Below are 11,518 nucleotides of genomic sequence, written 5' to 3' on the forward strand. Positions count from 1 at the left end.
ATGCCCCCGCGAAGTGTAACGGCTAATTGAAAAGAAGTGCGAATGTAACATTTTAATTACCCTTTAAATCTTTTAAGAGCACGCAGTGAAAATGGAACACTTTGTGGAAGATTTCTTTTTAATTCGAAGCCTTCAATAAGTGGGCCCGGTCTTTATTGGAATGTGCTTAAGCGTGCTATGTTTTCCAGCGTGCACTCGTCATTATCCTCATTGACAATTCTACTGCGTCTCACGCAACGGATTCCTTCACCCCTGGAGGTGCAACGCCGGCACACCCGGGGATGATGGATTGAGGTGGGCAGCCGGCGGCGTCAACATCGCGGCCGCGCATTGACAAGCGCGTTGAGAATTGTGCATTGGAAATAAAATAGAAAAATACAGAGGGCAGGCAGTACCCTAATACTACTGATGGGGTGAATCTTCATCATCGTCAGTCTTCGGCCTCACCTCTCTCCCCCATTAGCCGCCACCGCCTTCATCAGCGGCCACATTCACGACTGCCCCTTCTCCACCGTATCACAGAAACGAAACGCTGGCGTCGGTGCGGAGAATATAAGCACCAAAAGAAATACGCAGACGATATGCCTCCATCACATTCTGTGGTTGTCCGGCATCCCATCATCAGCCACACATCACTCTGGGAGTGCATAGTTTCAGCAAAATGTTGGTTCAACACAAGCAAAACTCTCGACCCGATTTGAGATGAAGCTTCTCATCAACAGAGTCGGCCTTGCATGAATCGATGTACCGCTAACCAGACATTCACCGTTTGTGTAAGAACTGTCAGATAAAAACAAACCCCTGAAAGGCATTGCCCTCCGATGAGTTTCTCAGTTGTACTGCACGGTGTTCGGCATTATCGCCGATGTTTCACTCCGCGTGCTGGGATAACCATTAGAGCACAACTGAGAAACCTACCCAGTGGTATTATGTAAGTTATAACATTCTGAATATCAATATTTTATCATTGTTATTAGTGCGCCTGTTTTCCTAAGAAAGTCAAGACTCTTTTTTTTTCAGAAGGGTCCTACCAGGTTATCGCAGTCAGGGGCGATATTGCTTTGTCTAATCTCAAATGAGTAATTTGCAGGTACATTTTTAGCATGAGAAAAGTTTGGCCAATTCCAGTAACATTACACGTGTGCTATTTTCGTAGAATTTTTTCATATATACAGACGTTTGATTTACTCGTGCTAAATATTAATTATTTGTGAACAATCTTCCAGAACATATTAAAATAACGTCCTTCTGAAATCATCTTCTTTCAGTTAATATCCTCCGCAATATATTTTTTGAACGACCAAATAACTTCTAGAAGTAACCGTCTGTCTTCGACGAAATAATCAAGAGCCTAGTGTTCAATCAAGTATATACCAACGACTGGCTCCAACAGGAGGATCAATTATCTATTAAGTGAGTGAGACGTTTCCATGAGCGCTTCATGGGCCAAGGCTGTTGAAGCAGTTCATGAGGACATGGCGAACAGATGGAAAAATGGATAGTCAACACAACATACTCTTATATAAGCGCACAACTTTATCTCTCTGTGATGAACGCTGCACTTTCCATCGTTTTCATGCAAGGGGCGCTGTAAACCTACGCGCCCCCTACATGAATGACGGAGGCGCAGGGACAGACGTTCGATTACGTTGAAATTGATCTGCAGACGGCGGTCTTCTCGCACGGCCAGCAGCTCTGTCGCCTTATCTCGATCCCGAAATCGCAAACAGGTGAAAGTCCGCATCAAACCGAACCCCCAGCAAGGCCATCTATTTGACGAGAGAAAATTCACACGAAATTTCCTTTTCAACGAAGTCTTCCAGATGTAAAATTATACAAGCTTTTAATGAAGAAATACAATTATCTATTTAAAAACACAATACAATTCAAAGATGTTTCATTTTAAAAGCTTGCGTGAATATGCGTCGTTAGTGTGCAATTTTGTTCGTGACTTTCCTGACCAAAGGCCGTAAATGGTTGTGAGGGGCACCACAGGCGCCCCCGAACAAGCCCTAGTTTTGTATAGTGATAACGCGAGGTGGCAATTCCATGCTCACATCACTGCCAGCAGATGGACCTCCGCTAAAGAGAGCTGTAGAGAGCCCCTATAGAGAGTGTTTTTAGATTATTTCGATAATTTGGCTGCTATAAATTCGCATGTGATAAGCCACTTCGTTGAGCTAACATTTATGGCCGGGTCGCTTCTGAAAAAGAAGCGAATAACACAATGGACTATTCCCGGCAAAGTAAGAAAAAAATTTGGTTTGTTTGTGATTTGCTTGCCTTTATGATACTATGCACTCCTATCTAGGGTTGAACGATGAATCGATTTCAAATCGAAATCGCCATTTGAAACAATGCGATTAGCAAATCGCAAAGGCTACGATTTTTTGGCGATTTGAAAACTTCTATTACTTTCTTTTTGGAATTGTTTTATTTTTTATTATTATAACTTTATTTATTTCACTTAACAATTGTTCTCTGTTTGATTGTTCTGTTTCAATTAAAACATTTTAATAAATACATGCTGGAAGCAATTCATATCTTTTAAGTTCTAATCCTTGCATTAGAATCTATAGAGCAGTTCATATTTTGATGGTATAATGTGGTTATGCTCCATCACATGTTTTAAATCTATTACACAGTGAAGCTTGACTTAAAAACATTGAATCGCAAATCAAATCGCAATCGCAATATCTGTTAGAAAAATCGCAATTAGATATTTTCCCCAAATCGTTCAGCCCTACTCCTACCGTCTTTGCATATTGTTTGTTGTTGTTCCTACTGGACATCTGAGAAAAATTGCTTCTTAGCTCATCGGATTTCTCCAGGATAAATACTGATTCTGATTTTGGCCTACTCTTCCACTCTGGCCAGATGCTTTGGGAAAAACAAGCGAGTTACACCCATAATTAACCCCACCACACGTGACCAGCCGATCCACTAACTGGTCCACTTGTAGTGCAGCACAAGTCGGTGACGAGGCAGTTGCAAGAGGCACCTTCTTTTATTGTAACACCCTTCGGGCGTTCACACACAGGATCGCCTCCCTCTCGCTCCCCTTGCCGTACAACCCAGCCTCAACACAAGCCTAACGGCGTTGCACCGACGGCGTCGACCGAGACAACCAACAACTGTCCGGCCACGCAATTATCGAGTGAAGGCGGGCAGCGACAAAGATGACAGCTTTCGATTTAAAGCTTTCGTGACTGCAGGGATTCATCTTCTTGCTTCTTTCGGTAAAGTCACGTAGAAGGGAAGTAATACAATAATAAAAATAAAACATAATAAAATAATTCTCACGACGTTTCGGCCACAACGCAAGCAGCCGTCCACGCTTTAATTTTTATTATTTTATTACTTCCCTTCTACGTGACTTTACCGAAAGAACCAAGAAGAAAGATGACAGCGACGACGAGACGAGTCCAATCCCAGAATCGGCAGTCCGTAGCGCTCGCTCTCCAATGCTTTTATTCATCTCGGCGCTGCTTGGCTCCGTCCTAGCCGCGCCTTTCTTCTCGAACCGACCAGAGGGTTCCAGGGGCCTCCCCACGAGGTCTACTATGACCCTTGCCCCAGTTCCTCCGCCCTGTCGGCACACACACCGTGTATATGCTCAACGGCGTGTGCGCTAAGTGTCCACCTGCAGTTACTGCTGCTGTGCCACTACACATCCATACTGCTGAGTGGACAGGGGCAGCGGGAATTCAAGAAACCCGCACCACTGTTTCGACTGCTTCGCCAGGGGAATCTAACCGGTGACCTCGGAATTGCAAGTCCAGCAGGCTGACCGTTACACCACGGTGGCATCTGTGGCACGTAGACGTTGGTTGAAAGAGATGTTCAAAATACATCGCAACCTGGCAGGAAAGATGTTGTGAAGATTAGCGATCGCTACGCATTTCGTGCGCAAGAAAGATTTCAACTTGGCATCGGCACGACTTGACATATTCGTGTGAATATATATATACTTTGTCCAACATATACTTTACTGCCAAAGAACGCTTGTCGTAATTCTGGTTGATTTGCATGTCCCTACGCAGAACAACGTTTCAAGGAGAGGTGTCGGCAAAGTGCCAGTTCCGGGAAGAGAGAGAGAGAAAGAGACTGAGAAGAAGGAAAAAAAAACATATAAGCAGAATGTGCGGCGTAATGTGTGCAGACGAATTAGGCGATGATGGAGCGTGTTGGGCTTAAGCCCCTTTACGACGCCACCTCCAATCAGCAACGAGTCGTCAGAAACGTGGCCGGAACAAACGGACTCGGACACGTGGCTGAAAGAGGCACACTGCTCTGATAACCCCATGAGGGTACATGGCAATGAAATTAGTCCTCCCAGGACATGAAATGCTTCAGACCCTTAACATGGTTTGGGATTTGCGGTTGTGAGGAATGAATACCGCACGCTCACGTCACAACACGCCCACACTCCGTATTTATTTTGTGTTCGCCGTGGAACCTCGCCGTCAAAAATGCGGGCAATAATTCACTATGTAACACGATTGTCGTTCCTGGGTAGTAAGTGTTATTTTCTAATTGCTTATGCCCCAAAAGTATAGAAAATGGCTATTATTCCCCACAAACTTTGCTGTTGTGACCAGGACTTTATGTGAAGGAATTACACAAATGCACACCACGTTTTCTCATTGAAAAGAGGTCAATTTCAAAATTGCAATGTCCTCTCTTCAGCACACCGGTGGGCTAAAGAAGTGAATTATTTTGTCCTTTGAAAACGTGACACATTTTTTACTGTTTGGCCGTGTCGGGTGGTGGAGGGTTATGACGCGATCTGACCCAAAGACCTATATTATGATCAATGTCCTGGTCACAAAAGCAAAGTTCGTGGGAAATAATAGCAATTTTTTTTGTACTTTTAAGGCAGAAGCAATTAGGAAATGACACTTACTACTCAGGACCAAATAAATAGTGTTTTGTTAGACAGTGTATAATCTTAACTCTCGAGGCGTCTGTTCGATGGCGTTAATGCATGCAATGACAAAGTAAAACAGTCGTCTTTTAAAAGGACGTCTTTCTGTGTTTGGAGGGCTGCAAGATAAACACGTATAGAAATGCTGTTATTGTGATAGAACGCAGCTATTGATGATGGTGATGATTGTATCTTTTTTTGTGGCTTGAATCCCAACAACGTGTTTTTCGCACAAAATCCCCGAGTCACCGCTGTGCCACATGGGTTGGATTTTAATCTGGTCACTGCAACTCATCCAATCTGCTATGCCGCCGCGTTTATTTCACGCGTCTGTTGCAAACCATCAATTTTTTTTCCACCCGGTAACAAAAAGATCATGAACAATTCTGGCAATAAAACATGAGGTGTTAAGATGTTCAAACAGCAAATAGAACCATTTTGCACCACACGCAGTGCTTGTGGTGAACATGCAAACAAACATTATCTGATGAAATATGGCATTGTCTTTGAAACTGATTAGTCTGCACCAGACAGCCTTCTTTATGGGTGACACCAGTGTCAGACCAGAGAACGCCAAAAGGCGAATAGTACAAAAAAAAAAACGTATCAGAGCATGTATAGCTCGGGGTGAACAGCTATATCATGGGACCTTTATTTCAGTATCAAAAAGGTCCCATGAAACAAAACAAAACATTGGTGGCGTGTTCGGCGCACACCATGGCATCGGGGTACAAGAGCACAGATGCTCAAAAGGGTGATGTGATGTGGTTGCAAAGTGGCACATGGAGGAGTTGCTGGTGGCGAAGAGGGGGGAGGGAGAGGGAGGAATGGAAGGGAGGGTAGCGGTGGTGGGTATATGCACGGCATCGGCGAACGCATACACGCGTCGGAGCACGCAATCATCTCATCACTACGAACGCGGCAGGCAGGCGGGCGGGCAGGCGGGCAGGCGGGCAGGCGAGCCATAACCCAATGCCTCCCTTCCCCTGCGCCTCAGTGCTGGCCCATTCCCAATTCATCCCCGCTGGGCATCTCATCATGCAAGCCAGCAGCCCTGACGCACAAAGGCAATCGCGGCATGCTGTAATCACCCCGTCACGACAATACGCCGCAGCAGCAGCAGCAGCACAACAAAGCTGGGCTTTCACAGCACCGTGGTAACACCGAATGTAATCGCGTTAACGCAGATAAGAGGGCCGATGCTTTCTGCGTTGTCACACGGAGCATACGAATGTAAATGTTTCGCTGTGTAGATGAACATGTCTTAGACATGCATTATCTTTTAATCCCCCCCCCCAATTTTAGATGTCCCCTTCTGTATAATTGTGCAAGAGTTTGTAAAGGCTCGCACAGTATTTCGGCTACGCACACTTGTAACGATGTGTCCTTGTTCTGAACACAGTAAGACTTGCATAGGGAAGTGAATGGTGGAGTACATTAGTAAGTTATCATGTATGCCGCTTAAATGTGAAAGAAATGTATCATTGCATCGGGGGGGGCGGGGGGTTATTCAAGAATTCAATATGTTTACAACAGCGTGATGTATTGCTCACCTATACATTTGTTATATATGGCTGCAATAACTAAAGGAAAAAAAATATTTTCAAAAGTCCCAGTGTAACGTGGACATAAAAAACGAATATGGCACGGCATTCTACAAAGTGAATATCAGCGAGATAATCAAAAGTGCAATTTTGTGTAACATTTGAGTCGCGATAAAGGGTAAGAAACGGTCTGTTAAGTGCAAACGGATACTTTTTTTTAATGCGGATGCCTTACCAGAATGCATGGCGAGAAATGTAATAGCGGCTTCGTGTGCCTCCCAACTAAAGGTTCAGAAGACCCACTGCTCTGGCAGCAGATCGGAGCAGAGACGAGACAGGAATGGTCCAATTAGGACCTCTCTCTGTCTCACCTCGATCAGCACAGCAGCAGCAGCAGGAGGATGGTGCTAACGGGGAGTGCCGTGTGGGCGTCGAAGCTGCTGTAGAATCCACACTCCATTCCATTCCTCAAGTCTGGTCTCACGCTGCGCTCACTGCCACTGCCAAAAAAAATCCAGCCAAGTTACTCGCGGCGGCAAACTTACCTCATTAATAAACACAGAGCACAGACTGACTTGAAATAAAATGGTAAAACATTTTTTTTTAAAAAAAGCAAGCGGCAAGGCAACGTCGAGTGTTTGAGGTGAACGATTTGAATGTTTGCACAGAAGTTCTGCTTTTGCCGTCGTGCAGTTTTGGCACAAATGCGTTGCTCTTTTAACCCAGAGAGCATCCCCAAGCATCACATAAAAGGGAAACTTGTGAACATCAAAAGAAGGCGTCAATTCTCAGCATCAACACAGCTGCTCCTGCCTGCAGAAAACACTAACACTTACCAATTAGATGCGGATGTTTCATCCCGCCGCGTCGTCTCACACATCAATTAAAGGAGATTCGTGCAAGTTGTACGACACGCAATTTGCGAGCATCGTGCATGGATACGTACGTACACACGTGCGGTGGCGAGTTATTAATTACCTCGCCTGGTCTACAGGTGTGCGTGGGTTCGATCCCAACTCTGACGCATGTTGCATATTTGGAGTTTGCATGTTTTTTTCCCGTGGATTTTTTTTTCTCCGGTTCCCCCCACATTTAGAAACATGCATTTCGATTATAATTTGGTTGCTTTAAATTTCCACGTGATGATAAGCCACGTCGTTGAGCAATCACCTGTGGCCAGGTTGCTAAACAGCTCAGTGGGCCTTACTCGGTAAAATAAAAACGTTTTTAAATAATTCTAGATTTGAAGCTTTCGTGACTGCAAGGATTCATACTCTTTGGTTTTTTGCTACATTGTCCCCACCTGAAGAAGGACGCTTGAGTTGCGCCCGAAACGTCGTGATTTAATTGAGTTGTTTTATTTTATTTTTTACCTACGTGACTTTACCGAAAAAAAACAAAGAGTACGTTTTTAAATAGTTTATATAAACTGAGCTTTTTTCTACGTGTGTTCCAAACAGTAAAAAACCCCCAATTTTTTTTTGGAGGAATCCGATGAGCTATAAAGTACTTTTTCACAGATGTCCAATAGGAGCACGGGGTCAAAACGTTACAACAATAAACAATACAAAAAGACGATAGGTGTGCAAAGTATAGGAAAGATAAGCAAGTCACTTGAAATAAATAAAAATAAATAAATAACTTTTTATCTTACCAGCGAAAGCCAACTGAACTATTCGCCAATTTTTCAGAAGCGAACTGGCCACAATTGATAGCTCAAGGAAGTGGCTTATCATGTGGCAATGTACACCAGCAAAATCATCTTAAACGAGAAATGTTATGAATTAGAACTGACAGCACGTTCATAATACTTCACGTGAATGTGACAAATTAAACATAGAAATTATGCATAAAAACTGAATATTATTTATATGCATTTGACATTATACAAGCATGCATAACTGAACAAATAAACATGGATGTTACACTGGGAGGGAATTACTGCCGTCAGATATGTATTAATGCCCTTTCAAGTCTATACATCTGAATGTGTTCATTTAACAACACACGCAGGTGGGCATGACTTCCATTGCATGATATGCGTGTCATGTTTCAGTTTCATTTATTAGGTATAACCCTGTGAGCCATGCGTCTCTTGACTCGGGTGCAACCGCAACAAAACAAAAACATCTTAAAGTGACTACACACAACATAAAAAAAAATCCTGGAAAAAACAGCAAAGTCTTCCAGAAAAAACACCGCATTTCAACGCTGTGTGCAAAAATCCCAGTGGGGTGCAAGTCAAACAATAACAACCATAAGACAATGTAGATTCAAGTTATCAGGCCAACTCTGTACTACAACAAACAAACATGGCCAGACCAAATCGTCCTCCACATCACCAAAATAAAGCCACAAAAACAATGTAACAGTGATCATGGGAACTGTGATTCAAATCCAACAACAAACGATATCCATAACATGTGCGACCAAACCCCGCAGCCATAGCTGGCTGCATCAGTCACTCCATAACAGCAGGAGCATCTGTAGCAGAATAAAAATTTCTCAATAGACCTTTAAAGATCAGCACACCACAATCAGAACTCAAGATCACATTGCAGCGGTCATCCGGAATGATGTGAGGCCACATTGCATGCGCAATGCTCTCAGCCTTTCAAATGCGCTTCTGCGGCCGTCTGGAACGCTCTTCCTTCCGATATTAGAAAGCCACGAGATCTATGCACTTGTTAACCACTTATTTTAGAATTAAGATTCCTATATGTTGAATGTATGCACCTTCCTGCCAAAGTAAATTCCTTGTCTGTGCGAACTTTCATGGCGAATACAACCCTTGCTGATTCTGATTTCTGATTCTGATTTTAAATCTGAATTAAAAGCCGATTTCTTTAGAACTGCTTTTCGTGTTTAATTTGTTGTCTTTCCCCCGCATCTCCGATGAGCACGGTTGGCTATGTGCGGTGCGAAAAAAGTTCAACATACATACAGCTTCGTCTAAGCAACGAAATCCACACAGCCGAACGTGTATTCCAGTGTTCTTCACTCACTGATGTTTGGAGGGGGCCCACTTTCGCCGATAAGACATTAGTGTGAGGGCCGCCACACAGCTGAAACCATTGGGTTCGACAGCACGCCGTTTGGGGTGTTTTAAAATTTGTGTTTTGTCGGGGGCCGCACGACGGGGGCCGCACTAAAGGCCACCAGGGGCCGCCAGTGGCCCACGGGCCTTGAAATGAACAACACTGGGGTAGTCGTATTATTATCGTGATTGTTTAGGTCACCGACCCAGACGAGCTTGTGACTTAACAACACTGAGATAATTGTAGTTACAATGTGGTGGTCACGTGACATGCGTGCAAGGCATGATGTGATATGAAAGCTATTAATTCCCAGCCTCCACGCATCCCCCTGTTGCGATGGATTTTCTCATCATTTGGATTATCTGAATGCTCCCCCTTGTTTGTCGAATATATTTTCAAAGGGCTCAATCTCCACCTGATTACTATGCATTAGCAAAACGTATTCTTGATACGCCAATAGATGGAAAAAACAAATTCTGAAAAACAAAGCAGAGAAAAACTGAGCTTTTACAGAAGAAACGGACAATCATAAATACAAATTAAAAATTAAACTGTGGACAAATATTATATCTGACAATGGGGTACACCTTGGGTACACAACGGATTGGCTTTTTTGTGTGAGAGAAATCACGTGGCCCCTTACCATGCTTTACAGAAGGTGGCATGCTTAGGTAATGACCCATAGAGTTACCAGAAGTGTAATTTGGAAATTCAAAGCCATATAAACAGAATAGATCACGACGTTTCGATCGCAACACAAGCAAACGTCTTCAGGTGAAACAATACAGCAGGCGGACTGTTGAGGCAGGAGGAAATGTAGCGAGAGAGCTACTGCACAATCAAATGTTATATACTTTTGTGGTGGGTACAACCCATTAGTAAGTGGGCGGCACTAGGGATGGAATTTGCAAGTAAATGTCGAGAGGGTGGGGGTGACCTCGGCTAAAACGAGGGGGGGTGAGAGGGGAGGGGGCTGCCGTAACGGGCGAGAGGGTGGAGGTGAAATTTACAGAAGTGGCGGTTTTTTTAACGTTAAAAAACCGCCACTTTTTCAAATTTTCTTGCTGTGGTTTTCACACCTGATGATGATTGCTTGTGTTGCAATAGAAAAGTCGTGAGAATTTTATTGTTTTATATTTTTATTATTATTTTATTGTTTCCCTTCTACGTGAGTTTAACCGAAAGAACGAAGAATATAAACTTACCAAACTTAGAAATGTAATGCAACTCAGAGAGTCGGCAAACACAACAGTTAACACTATACCTGGTTGATCAACGTCCTTCCAAAGATTGCAAAATTTTGCATCCATCTTCTCGGTTGAAGTCATGTCAGAGTTGTGTGGAAATCCTCCCCGTAGAGGTGGTTTGATTCCATATAAACAGCTTTGCTATAAATTGTAAGCCACAAAAGCCTCAGCTGTTCACATGCACATAGAATATCCTAACCATGCCTGACACTATCACAAGCAGCCAAAACACCGTGTACACTTTTACTTTTTGAATATTAAACTTGTGCTGCAGCACACAACTGCACCCCCCCCCGCCCCTTGTTAAGCTTACACTCTAGGTACAGGTTGCAACTGGTAAGAACGTTCGATTAGCAATTTGTAAGCACCTCCGATTAGCAGCGTTGGCAACATACGGTGCAAAAGGTCAACATACATACAACAACATAGTTACAGACAGCGCAAACACAGGAGACGGGCGGCGTATTTTGCAATTGTTCCCAGAACTATTTTGAAGCCGAGTTGACCTGGTGTGTGAAGCAGACAGGTGAAGCTCAGCCATAATTCCAACAATCGTCCTTAATACCAGTACTTGCCTGGCTTGGCTCCTCCGCGCCAGCTCTCGTAAGCGGCCCCTGCACCAGAGACACCCGCAAGAAACGGCGGTGAAGTCTGCAAAGGGTCAAACACTGAAGAGTGATGCATCCTGTGACAATGGAAACATTATAGATTTTAGCTTTGGACAGCATCGCCCACCCCAAGCGTGCATTAAATGTTATTTAT

At 43.8% G+C, this 11,518-nt stretch overlaps 1 long non-coding RNA gene across 2 annotated transcripts; it reads right to left on the reverse strand.

Moving 5' to 3' along the window:
- Positions 1-1,907: 1,907 nt before the first annotated feature.
- Positions 1,908-10,921, reverse strand: LOC133347416 (uncharacterized). Of its 2 annotated transcripts, none has more exons than XR_009755710.1 (4): positions 10,774-10,921; positions 8,126-8,233; positions 6,707-6,971; positions 1,908-3,860 (listed from the first exon to the last, which is right to left on the reverse strand). It is a non-coding gene; the product is annotated as an uncharacterized LOC133347416 (long non-coding RNA). The 2 variants fall into 2 exon arrangements; XR_009755711.1 differs by lacking the exon at positions 10,774-10,921 and adding an exon at positions 9,477-10,076.
- Positions 10,922-11,518: the final 597 nt, after the last annotated feature.

The sequence above is a fragment of the Lethenteron reissneri genome, chromosome 26 (genome assembly GCF_015708825.2).
Source record: "Lethenteron reissneri isolate LAM-NWPU_2019-01 chromosome 26, ASM1570882v1, whole genome shotgun sequence".
Taxonomy (NCBI): domain Eukaryota; kingdom Metazoa; phylum Chordata; class Hyperoartia; order Petromyzontiformes; family Petromyzontidae; genus Lethenteron; species Lethenteron reissneri.